Source organism: Camarhynchus parvulus, unplaced genomic scaffold, assembly GCF_901933205.1.
Source record: "Camarhynchus parvulus unplaced genomic scaffold, STF_HiC, whole genome shotgun sequence".
Lineage (NCBI taxonomy): Eukaryota > Metazoa > Chordata > Aves > Passeriformes > Thraupidae > Camarhynchus > Camarhynchus parvulus.
In genome coordinates, this window is record NW_022148938.1 from 1 (window position 1) to 11,668 (window position 11,668).

Genomic DNA, 11,668 nt, shown 5'->3' on the forward strand with positions numbered 1-11,668 from the left:
GGGAGAATTTGGGGCATTTTAGGGGTGAATTTGGGGCATTTAGGGGGAGAATTGGGGGAATTTGGGGCATTTTAGGGGGAAATTTGGGGAGAATTTGGGGGGGAAATTTGGGGCATTTTTGGGGGAGAATTTGGGGCATTTGGAGGGGAAATTTGGGGAGAATTTGGGGCATTTTAGGGGGAATTTGGGGAGAATTTGGGGCATTTTGGGGAAATTTGGGGCATTTTAGGGTGAATTTGGGGAATTTGGGGCATTTAGGGGGAAATTTGGGGCATGAATTTGGGGAGAATTTGGGGGGGAAATTTGGGGAGAATTTGGGGGCATTTTGGGGAAATTTGGGGGCATTTTAATTTGGGGAGAATTTGGGGCATTTTAGGGGGGTGAATTTGGGGGGAAGAATTTAGGGGGGGAAATTTGGGGCATTTTGGGGAAATTTCGGGGGGGGGAATTTGGGGAAATTTTGGGGCATTTGGGAAAGGGAGAATTGGGGGTGAATCCTGGGGAATTTTGGGGGGAAGTTTGGGGGCAAATTTAGGGGGGGAAATTTGGGGCATTTTAGGGGTGAATTTGGGGAGAATTTGGGGGCATTTTAGGGGTGAATTTGGGGAGAATTTGGGGCATTTTAGGGGAAATTTGGGGAATTTAAGGGCAAGAATTTGGGGGAATTTGGGGCAAGGGGAATTTGGGGAGAATTTGGGGCATTTTAGGGGGAATTTTGGGAGGATTTTGGGGGCATTTTGGGGAGAATTTTGGGGGGGAGAATTTGGGGCATTTTTTTGGGGGAGAATTTGGGGCATTTAGGGGGAAATTTGGGGCATTTTGGGGAAATTTGGGGTTTGGGGAATTTGGGGGGGGGGTTTGGGGAAATTTTTGGGGGATTTTTGGGGCATTTTGGGGGTGAATCCTGGGGGAATTTTGGGGGGAAGTTTGGGGCAAATTTGGGCGGTTTGGGGAAATTTGGGGTTTGGGGGAATTTGGGGCAGTTTGGGGGAAATTTGGGGCATTTTAGGGGTGGGGAGAATTTGGGGCATTTTAGGGGGAAATTTGGGGCATTTTAGGGGTGAATTTGGGGAGAATTTGGGGCATTTTAGGGGTGAATTTGGGGAGAATTTGGGGCATTTTAGGGGAAATTTGGGGGAATTTAAGGGGTGAATTTGGGGGGAATTTGGGGAATTTGGGGGGAAATTTGGGGCATTTTAGGGGTGAATTTGGGGAGAATTTGGGGCATTTTAGGGGGAAATTTGGGGAGAATTTGGGGCATTTTAGGGGTGAATTTGGGGGAAATTTGGGGCATTTTAGGGGGGTGAATTTGGGGAGAATTTGGGGCATTTTAGGGGTGAATTTGGGGAGAATTTGGGGCATTTTAGGGGGAAATTTGGGGCATTTTGGGCAGAAATTTCGGGGGTTTGGGGAATTTGGGGAAATTGGGGGTTTTGGGAAATTTTTGGGAGGATTTTGGGGCATTTTGGGGGTGAATCCTGGGGGAATTTTGGGGGGAAATTTGGGGCATTTTGGGATATTTTAGGGGTGAATTTGGGAAGAATTTGGGGGAAATTTTGGGGGATTTTAGGAAATTTGGGGGTTTGGGGGAATTTTGGGGAGAATTTGGGGCATTTTGGGGTGGTTTGGGGGAAATTTGGGGCATTTTAGGGGAGAATTTGGGGGGATTTGGGGGCATTTTGGGCTGGTTTGGGAGGAAATTTGGGGGATTTTGGGAAATTTTGGGTTTGGGGGAATTTTGGTGCCATTTTGGTGCCATTTTTGGCTGATTTTGGCGTCATTTTGGTGCTATTTTTGTGCCATTTTTGGTATAATTTCTGTGTCATTTTTGTGCAATTTTTGGGGTGATTTTGGTCTAATTTTTGTGCAATTTTGGTGCCATTTTTGGGGTAATTTTGGTGCAATTTTGGTGTCATTTTGGTATAATTTTGGTGTCATTTTTGGGGTAATTTTGGTGCCATTTTTGGGTCATTTTTGTGTCATTTCGGTGTCATTTTTGTGCCACTTTTGGGGTGATTTTGGTCTAATTTTTCTGTCATTTTGGTGCCATTTTTGGGGCGATTTTGGTGTCATTTTGGTGCCATTTTTGGGGTGATTTTGGTCTAATTTTTCTGTAATTTTGGTGCCATTTTGGGTCATTTTTGTGTCATTTTGGTGCCATTTTTGGGGTGTTTTTGGTATAATTTTTGTGCAATTTTTGGGGCGATTTTGGTATAATTTTTGTGCCATTTTTGGGGTGATTTTTGTGTCATTTTGGTGTCATTTTTGCGGTGATTTTGGTCTAATTTTTCTGTAATTTTGGTGCCATTTTGGGTCATTTTTGTGTCATTTTAGTGCCATTTTTGGGTCATTTTTGTGTCATTTTGGTGCCATTTTTGGGGTGATTTGGGGATAATTTTTGTGCCATTTTGGTGCCATTTTTGGGGTGATTTTGGTGCCATTTTTGGGGTGATTTTGGTCTAATTTTTGTGTAATTTTGGTGCCATTTTTTGGGTGATTTTGGTATCATTTTTGTGTAATTTTGGCACGATTTTTGGGGTAATTTGGAGATGATTTTGGTATAATTTTTCTGTCATTTTGGTGCCATTTTTGGGGTGATTTTGGTATAATTTTTGCGTCATTTTTGGGGCGATTTTGGTATCATTTTTGTACCATTTTTGGGGTGAGTTTTGTGCAATTTTGGTGCCATTTTTGGGGCGATTTTGGTCTAATTTTGGTGTCATTTTGGTGCCACTTTTGGGTTGATTTTGGTATCATTTTTGTGCCATTTTGGTGCCATTTTTGGGGCGATTTTGGTGCCATTTTTGGGGTGATTTTGGTATAATTTTGGTGCAATTTTTGTGTCATGTTGGGGTGATTTTGGTCTAATTTTTGTGTCATTTTGGTTTAATTTTTGGGGCGATTTTGGAATAATTTTGGTACCATTTTGGTGCCATGTTTGGGTCATTTTTGTGTCATTTTTGATGCCATTTTTGTGTCATTTTGGTGCCATTTTTGGGGCGATTTTGGTATCATTTTTGTGCAATTTTGGTGCCATTTTTGGGGTGATTTTGGGATAATTTTTGTGCAATTTTTGGGGTGATTTTGGTCTAATTTTTGCGTTATTTTGGGGCGATTTTGGGATCATTTTGGTGCAATTTTGGTGCCATTTTTGGGGTGATTTTGGGGGAATTTTGGTGCCATTTTGGTGCCATTTTTGGAGCGATTTTGGGATTATTTTTGTGTCATTTTTGTGTCATTTTTGGGGTGATTTTGGTATAATTTTTGTGTAATTTTGGCATGATTTTTGGGGTAATTTGGAGACGATTTTGGTATAATTTTTGTGCAATTTTTGGGGCGATTTTGGTGTAATTTTTGCGTTATTTTGGGGCAATTTTGGTATAATTTTGGTGCAATTTTGGTGCCATTTTTGGGGTGATTTTGGGGGAATTTTGGTGCCATTTTGGTGCAATTTTTGGGGCAATTTTGGTATCATTTTTGTGCCATTTTGGTGCCATTTTTAGGGTGTTTTTGGTATAATTTTTGTGCAATTTTTGGGGCAATTTTGGTATCACTTTGGTGCCATTTTTGGGTCATTTTTGTGTCATTTTGGTGCCATTTTTGGGGTGATTTGGGGATAATTTTGGTGCCATTTTTGTGCCATTTATGGGGTGATTTTGGTGCCATTTTTGGGGTGATTTTGGTCTAATTTTTGTGTAATTTTGGTGCCATTTTTGGGTGATTTTGGGATCATTTTTGTGCAATTTTGGTGCCATTTTTGGGGCGATTTTGGTATTATTTTTGTGTAATTTTGGCACGATTTTTGGGGTAATTTGGAGACGATTTTGGTATAATTTTTGTGTCATTTTGGTGCCATTTTTGGGGTGATTTTGGTATAATTTTTGTGCAATTTTTGGGGCGATTTTGGTATAATTTTTGTGTCATTTTTGGGGTGATTTTGGTCAAATTTTTGTGTCATTTTGGTCTATTTTTTGTGTCATTTTTGGGGTGATTTTGGTCTAATTTTTCTGTAATTTTGGTGCCATTTTGGGGTGATTTTGGTATCATTTTGGTGCCATTTTTGGGTCATTTTTGTGTCATTTTTGTGCCATTTTTGGAGCGATTTTGGGATCATTTTTGTGTCATTTTTGGGGTGATTTTGGTCTAATTTTTGTGTCATTTTTGGGGTGATTTTGGTATAATTTTTATGTCATTTTGGTGCCATTTTTGGGGTGATTTTGGTGTAATTTTTGTGCCATTTTTGGGGTGATATTGGTGTCATTTTTGCGTCATTTTTGGGGCGATTTTGGTCTAATTTTTATGTCATTTTGGTGCCATTTTTGGGTCATTTTTGTGTCATTTTGGTGCCATTTTTGGGGTGATTTTGGTCTAATTTTTATGTCATTTTGGTGCCATTTTTGGGTCATTTTTGTGCCATTTTGGTGCCATTTTTGGGGTGATTTTGGTATAATTTTTGTGCCATTTTTGGGGTGATATTGGTGTCATTTTTGTGCAATTTTGGTGCCATTTTTGGGGTGATTTTGGTATAAATTTTGTGTAATTTTGGCACGATTTTTGGGGTAATTTGGAGACGATTTTGGTATAATTTTTCTGTCATTTTGGTGCCATTTTTGGGGTGATTTTGGTCTAATTTTTGCGTTATTTTGGGGCGATTTTGGTATCATTTTGGTGCCATTTTTGGGGTGATTTTGGGGGAATTTTGGTGCCATTTTGGTGCCATTTTTGGGGTGATTTTGGTATAATTTTTGTGTCATTTTTGGGGTGATTTTGGTCTAATTTTTCTGTAATTTTGGTGCCATTTTGGGGTGATTTTGGTATCATTTTGGTGCCATTTTTGGGTCATTTTTGGGTCATTTTGGTGCCATTTTTGGAGCGATTTTGGGATTATTTTTGTGTCATTTTTGTGTCATTTTTGGGGTGATTTTGGTATAATTTTTGTGTAATTTTTGGGGCGATTTTGGTGTAATTTTTGCGTTATTTTGGGGCAATTTTGGTATAATTTTGGTGCAATTTTGGTGCCATTTTTGGGGTGATTTTGGGGGAATTTTTGTGCCATTTTGGTGCCATTTTTAGGGTGTTTTTGGTATAATTTTTGTGCAATTTTTGGGGCAATTTTGGTATCATTTTGGTGCCATTTTTGGGTCATTTTTGTGTCATTTTGGTGCCATTTTTGGGGTGATTTGGGGATAATTTTGGTGCCATTTTTGTGCCATTTTTGGGGTGATTTTAGTGCCATTTTTGGGGTGATTTTGGTCTAATTTTTGTGTAATTTTGGTGCCACTTTTGGGGTGATTTTGGTCTAATTTTTGTGTCATTTTTGTGCCATTTTTGGGGCGATTTTGGTATCATTTTTGTGTAATTTTGGCACGATTTTTGGGGTAATTTGGAGACGATTTTGGTATAATTTTTCTGTCATTTTGGTGCCATTTTTGGGGTGATTTTGGTATAATTTTTGCGTCATTTTTGGGGCGATTTTGGTATCATTTTGGTGCCATTTTTGGGGTGATTTTTGTGCAATTTTTGGGGTGATTTTGGTATCATTTTTGTGCAATTTTGGTGCCATTTTTGGGGTGATTTTGGTCTAATTTTGGTGCCATTTTTGGGGTGATTTTGGTGCAATTTGTGTCATTTTGGGGTGATTTTGGTCTAATTTTTGTGTCATTTTGGTTTAATTTTTGGGGCGATTTTGGAATAATTTTGGTACCATTTTGGTGCCATGTTTGGGTCATTTTTGTGTCATTTTTGATGCCATTTTTGGGGTGATTTTGGTGTAATTTTTGTGCCATTTTTGGGGTGATATTGGTGTCATTTTTGTGCAATTTTGGTGCCATTTTTGGGGTGATTTTGGTCTAATTTTTACGTCATTTTTGGGGCGATTTTGGGATAATTTTTGTGCCATTTTGGTGCCATTTTTGGGGTGATTTTGGTGCAATTTTGGTGCCATTTTTGGGGCGATTTGGCGATGATTTTGGTGCCATTTCCGGGTGCGATTTTGGGTGAATTTTGGCCGATTTTGGGGCTGTCCTTGCAGGGCCAGCCCGGCAGCTCCGGCCTCAAGGGCGAGAGCGGCGACTTCGGGCCCCAGGTGAGAGCCCCGAATTTGGGGAGGGGAAATTCGGGGACCCCAAAACCTCCCCGGGCCCCTCCCCCACCCCAAATCCCCCCCTTCCCCCCAAATTTCCCAACATTCTCCAAATTTTTCCCCAAATTTCCCCAAATTTTCCCCAATTTTCCCCAAATTTCCCAACATTCTCCAAATTTTTCCCCAAATTTCCCAACATTTCCCTGATGCCCCAAAATTCTCCAAAATGCCCCCAATCTCCCCCCAAATTTACCAAAATCCCCCAACATTTTCCCAAATTTCCCCCAAATTTCCCCAAATCCCCCAAAATTTACCAAAATTCCCCAACGTTTTCCCCAAAATTCCCCCAAATTTTCCCCAATTTTCCCCAAAAGTTCCCCCGAATTCCCCCAATTTCCCCACATTCCCTAAAATTTTCCCAAATATCCCCAAAATTTCCACAAATTCCCCCCCAAAATCCCAAAATTTTCCCCCAAATTTCCCAAATTCCCCCAATTTTTCCAAAAATTCCCCAAAAAGTTCCCCAAATCCCCCAAATTCCCATCAATTTTCCCAAAATTTCCCAAAGTTTTCCCAAAATTCCCCAAAATTTCCCTGAAATACCCCCAAAATTTCCCAAATTCCCCAAATTTTCCCAAATATCCCCAAAATTTCCACAACTTCCCCCCAAAATCCCAAAATTTTCCCCAAATTTCCCCAAATTTCCCCACAAATTCCCCCAAATTTTCCCAAAATTCCCCAAAATTTCCCAAACTTCCCCACAATTTCCCCCAAATTTTTCCAAAATTTCCCAAAGTTTTCCCAAAATTCCCCCAAATTTCCCAAACTTCCCCACAATTTCCCCCAAATTCACATTTTCCCAAAATTCCCCAAAAATCCCCCCCAAATTTCCCAAACTTCCCTACAATTTCCCCCAAATTTTTCCAAAATTTCCCAAAGTTTTCCCAAAATTCCCCCAAATTTCCCAAACTTCCCCACAATTTCCCCCAAATTCCCTAAAATTTCCCCAAATATCCCCAAAATTTCCACAAATTCCCTCCAAAATCCCCAAAATTTCCCCCAAAGTCCCCCAAATTTTCCCAAAAATCTCCCCAAATTCCCTAAATTTTCCCCCAAAATTTCCCCAGGGCCCCAAATATCCCCAAAGGGCTGATGGGACCCCCAAAAATCCCAACATTGAGGGTGAATTTTTCCCTAATTCCCTAAAATTTTCCCAAATATCCCAAAATTTTTTGGGGAAATTTAAAATTTCCCAAAATTACCCCCCAAATTTCCCCATATTTTCCCAAAATTCCCCAAAAATCCCCCAAAAATTCTCCCAAATTTCCCAAACGTCCCCCCAAAATCCCAAAAATTTCCCCCAAATTTCCCAAATTCCCCCAAATTTTCCAAAATTCCCCACAATTTCCCCACAATTTCCCCCAAATTCCCCCAAAATTCCCCCAAATTTTCCCACAATTTCCCCCAAATTTCCCAAACTTCCCCACAATTTCCCCCAAATTCCCCAAATTTTTCCCAAATTCCCCCAAATTTTCCCAAATTCCCCCAAATTTTCCCCAATTTTCCCCCCAGGGCCCCAGGGGACCCCCAGGGCTGATGGGACCCCCAGGAAAACCCGGCCTGAGGGTGAGATTGGGGCAAAATTCGGCGATTTGGGGCAAAATTGGGGGATTTTGGGGCAAAATTGGGGGATTTTGGGGGAAATTCGGGGATTTTGGGGAAAATTCAGGGATTTTGGGCCAAAATTCGGGGTTTTGGGGGGAAATTTGGGGATTTTTGGGTGAAATTTGGGGATTTTTGGGAATTTTGGGAGGTTTGGGAGGGGTTAAGGGTGAAATTTGGGGATTTTGGGGGGAAATTTGGGGATTTTGGGGGAAAATTTGGGGATTTTTGGGGAAATTTGGGGATTTTGGGGAAATTCGGGGAATTTTGGGCAAAATTTGGGGGATTTTGGGGGAAATTTCGGGGGATTTTTGGGCAAAATTTTGGGGATTTTATGTGCTTTTGGACCATTTGGGTGAAATTTGGGGGGATTTTGGGGAAATTTGGGGGATTTGGGGGCGACATGGGGGGATTTTTGGGAGGATTTGTGGGGATTTTGGGTGAAATTTGGCGATTTTTGGGGGAAATTGGGGGATTTTGGGCAAAATTGGGGGATTTTGGGGGAAATTGGGGGATTTTGGGGAAAATTTGGGGATTTTGGGCAAAATTTGGGGATTTTGGGGCAAAATTGGGGATTTTGGGCAAAATTGGGGGATTTTGGGCAAAATTTGGGGATTTTTGGGGGGAAATTTGGGGATTTTGGGGCAAAATTTGGGGATTTTTGGGGGAAATGTGGGGATTTTGGGGGAAAATTGAGGATTTTTGGGTGAAATTCAGGGGGTTTGGGTGAAATTTGGGGATTTTGGGCAAAATTTGGGGATTTGGGGCAAAATTTGGATATTTTGGGGGAAATTCGGGGATTTTGGGGGGAAATTGGGGGATTTTGGGGCAAAATTTGGGGATTTTTGGGTGAAATTCAGGGATTCTGGGTGAAATTCGGGGATTTTGGGCTGAATTTGGGGCATTTTGGGGCTGATTTTTGGGGGTGATTTTGGGTGATTTTTGAGGAGATTTTTGGGGTGGATTTGGATGATTTTTGGGAGGATTTTGGGCTGAATTTGGAACATTTTGGGGGCGATTTTTGGGCTGGATTTGGGTGATTTTTGGGAGCATTTTGGGCCGAATTTGGGGCATTTTGGGGGCTGATTTTTGGGGGTGGTTTTTGGGGGATTTTTGAGGAGATTTTTGGGGTGGATTTGGGGGATTTTTGGGAGGATTTTGGGCTGAATTTGGGGGAGATTTTTTGGGGTGGATTTGGGGGATTTTTGGGAGGATTTTGGGGTGAATTTGGGGCATTTTGGGGGCGATTTTTGGGGCTGGTTTTGGGTGATTTTTGAGGAGATTTTGGGGGTGGATTTTGGGGAATTTTGGGGATTTTTGGGAGGATTTTGGGCTGAATTTGGGGCATTTTGGGGGCGATTTTTGGGGGTGATTTTGGGTGATTTTTGGGGAGATTTTTGGGGTGGATTTGGGGGATTTTTTGGGGCTGATTTTGGGGGGGGCATTTTGGGGGTGGATTTGGGGGATTTTGGGGCAATTTTGGGGATTTTTGGGAGCATTTTGGGCTGAATTTGGGGCATTTTGGGGCTGATTTTTGGGCTGGATTTGGGTGATTTTTGGGAGGATTTTGGGCTGAATTTGGGGCATTTTGGGGCTGATTTTTGGGGGTGGTTTTGGGTGATTTTTGAGGAGATTTTTGGGGTGGATTTTGGGGATTTTATCGGAGGATTTTGGGCTGAATTTGGGGGAGATTTTTGGGGTGGATTTGGGGAGATTTTTGGGCAGATTTTGGGGTGAATTTGGGGCATTTTGGGGCTGATTTTTGGGGCTGGTTTTGGGTGATTTTTGGGGAGATTTTGGGGGTGGATTTGGGGGATTTTTGGGAGGATTTTGGGCTGAATTTGGGGCATTTTGGGGTGGAATTGGGGGAATTTTTGGGGGCAATTTTGGGGATTTTATGGGAGCATTTTGGGCTGAATTTGGGGCATTTTGGAGGTGATTTTTGGAGGTGGATTTGGGTGATTTTTGGGAGGATTTTGGGCCAAATTTGGGACATTTTGGGGGCTGATTTTTGGGGGTGGATTTGGGTGATTTTTTGGAGGAGATTTTTTGGGGTGGATTTTGGGGATTTTTGGGAGGATTTTGGGCTGAATTTGGGGAGATTTTGGGGTGGATTTGGGGGATTTTTGGGAGGATTTTTTTGATTTGGGGGATTTTTGGGGTGGATTTTTGGGGGATTTTTGGGGGATTTTGGGGATTTTTGGGGGCATTTTGGGCTGGATTTGGAGGGCATTTTTGGGCAGATTTTGGGGTGAATTTGGGGCATTTTTTGGGGGAGGATTTTTTGGGGTGGTTTTGGGGCATTTTGGGGGGAGATTTTTGGGGTGGATTGGGGGGATTTTTGGGAGGATTTTGGGCCGAATTTGGGGCATTTTGGGGTGGAATTGGGGGAATTTTTGGGGCAATTTTGGGGATTTTTGGGAGCATTTTGGGCTGAATTTTTGGGGCATTTTTTGGGGATTTTTGGGGGAGGATTTTGGGGGAATTTGGGGGCATTTGGGGCATTTTGGGGGCGATTTTTGGGGGTGGATTTGGGGGATTTTTGGGAGGATTTTGGGCCAAATTTGGGACATTTTGGGGGCGGTTTTAACCCTTTCCTTCCCGCCCAGGGCCGCCCAGGAGCCGACGGCGCCCGGGGGCTCCCGGGGCTCCCCGGCCTCAAGGTAAAACAAATTTTATTTTATTTTTTTGGGGGGTCCCCAAATTCTCCAGGGGGGGGTCCCCAAAATATTTTGGGGTCTTTCTGACTCCCCAAAATTTTTTGGGGGTTTTTTTTTTTTAGGGCGATCGAGGCTTCGATGGACTCCCGGGGCTGCTGGGGGATAAAGGGCACCGGGTGAGACCCCTCCCCAAAAAAACCAAAAAATCCCCAAATTTTGGGGTTTTTAAACCAACCCAGGACCCCAAATGATCCCAAAATCTGGATGCCCCAAACTGCCCCAAAATCCCCCTGAGAGCCCCAAAACCCGCCCCAAAAAATCCCAAATTCTCCCCACAAATTCACCCCAAAAATCCCAAATTCTCCCCAAAAATTCACCCCAAAAATCCCCAAATTCTCCCCAAACCCCCCCAAATATCCTCAAATCCCCAAATCACCCAAAATTCCCCAAATCTTCCCCAAAATGCTCCAAATCTTCCCTAAATCTCCCCAAAATTCCCCAAAATTCCCAAATCTTCCCCAAATCAAGGAAAGCTCCTCAAAATCCCCCCAAATCCCCCCAAAATTCCCCAAATCTCCCCAAAATCCAAAAATTCTCCCAAATTCCCCTAAAATCCCCCTAAAATCCCCAAAAATCCAAAAAATCCCCCCAGTTTGGGGTTCCCCCGCCCTGAATGCCCCAAAAATTCCCGAAAATTCCAAAAATTCACCCCAAAATTCGCCCCAAAAATCCGCCCCCAAAATTATCCCCCAAAAAATTATCCCCCAAAAATTTCCGCCAAAATTATCAAATTCGCCCCAAATTTCCCCCCAAAATTCCCCAAATTTCCACCCCAAAATTCCCCAAATTCCCCCCAAAATTCCCCAAACCCCCAGGACCCCCAAAAATTCCTCCAAATCTCCTCCAAAATCCCCCAAAAATCGCCCCAATGTTGCCTGAAATCCCCCCCAAAATGCCCCAAATCACCCCAAAATTCCCCAAAAATGCTCCAAATCCCCCAAAATTCCCCAAATCCGCCCCAAATCTCCCGAAAATCCCTACAAATATCCCCCAATTCTCGCCCAAATCCCCCCAAATTCTCCCCAAATCACCCAAAATTCCCCCAAATGCTCCAAATCTTCCCCAAATCCCCCCAAATCCCCCCCAAATTCTGCCCCAAATCCCCCCAAAATTTCCCCCAAATTGCCCCAAATTCTGCCCCAAATCCCCCCAATCTCCCCCAAAATCCCCCTCAAATGCCCCCAAAATCTTCCTAAAATCCCCC

The 11,668-nt window shown here is 42.6% G+C and overlaps 1 long non-coding RNA gene across 1 annotated transcript; it reads left to right on the forward strand.

Annotated features, from left to right (window-relative positions):
* Nucleotides 1-6,030: 6,030 nt before the first annotated feature.
* Nucleotides 6,031-10,648, forward strand: LOC115917179. The gene is made up of 4 exons (XR_004061682.1): nt 6,031-6,085; nt 7,655-7,708; nt 10,354-10,407; nt 10,527-10,648. It is a non-coding gene; the product is annotated as an uncharacterized LOC115917179 (long non-coding RNA).
* Nucleotides 10,649-11,668: the final 1,020 nt, after the last annotated feature.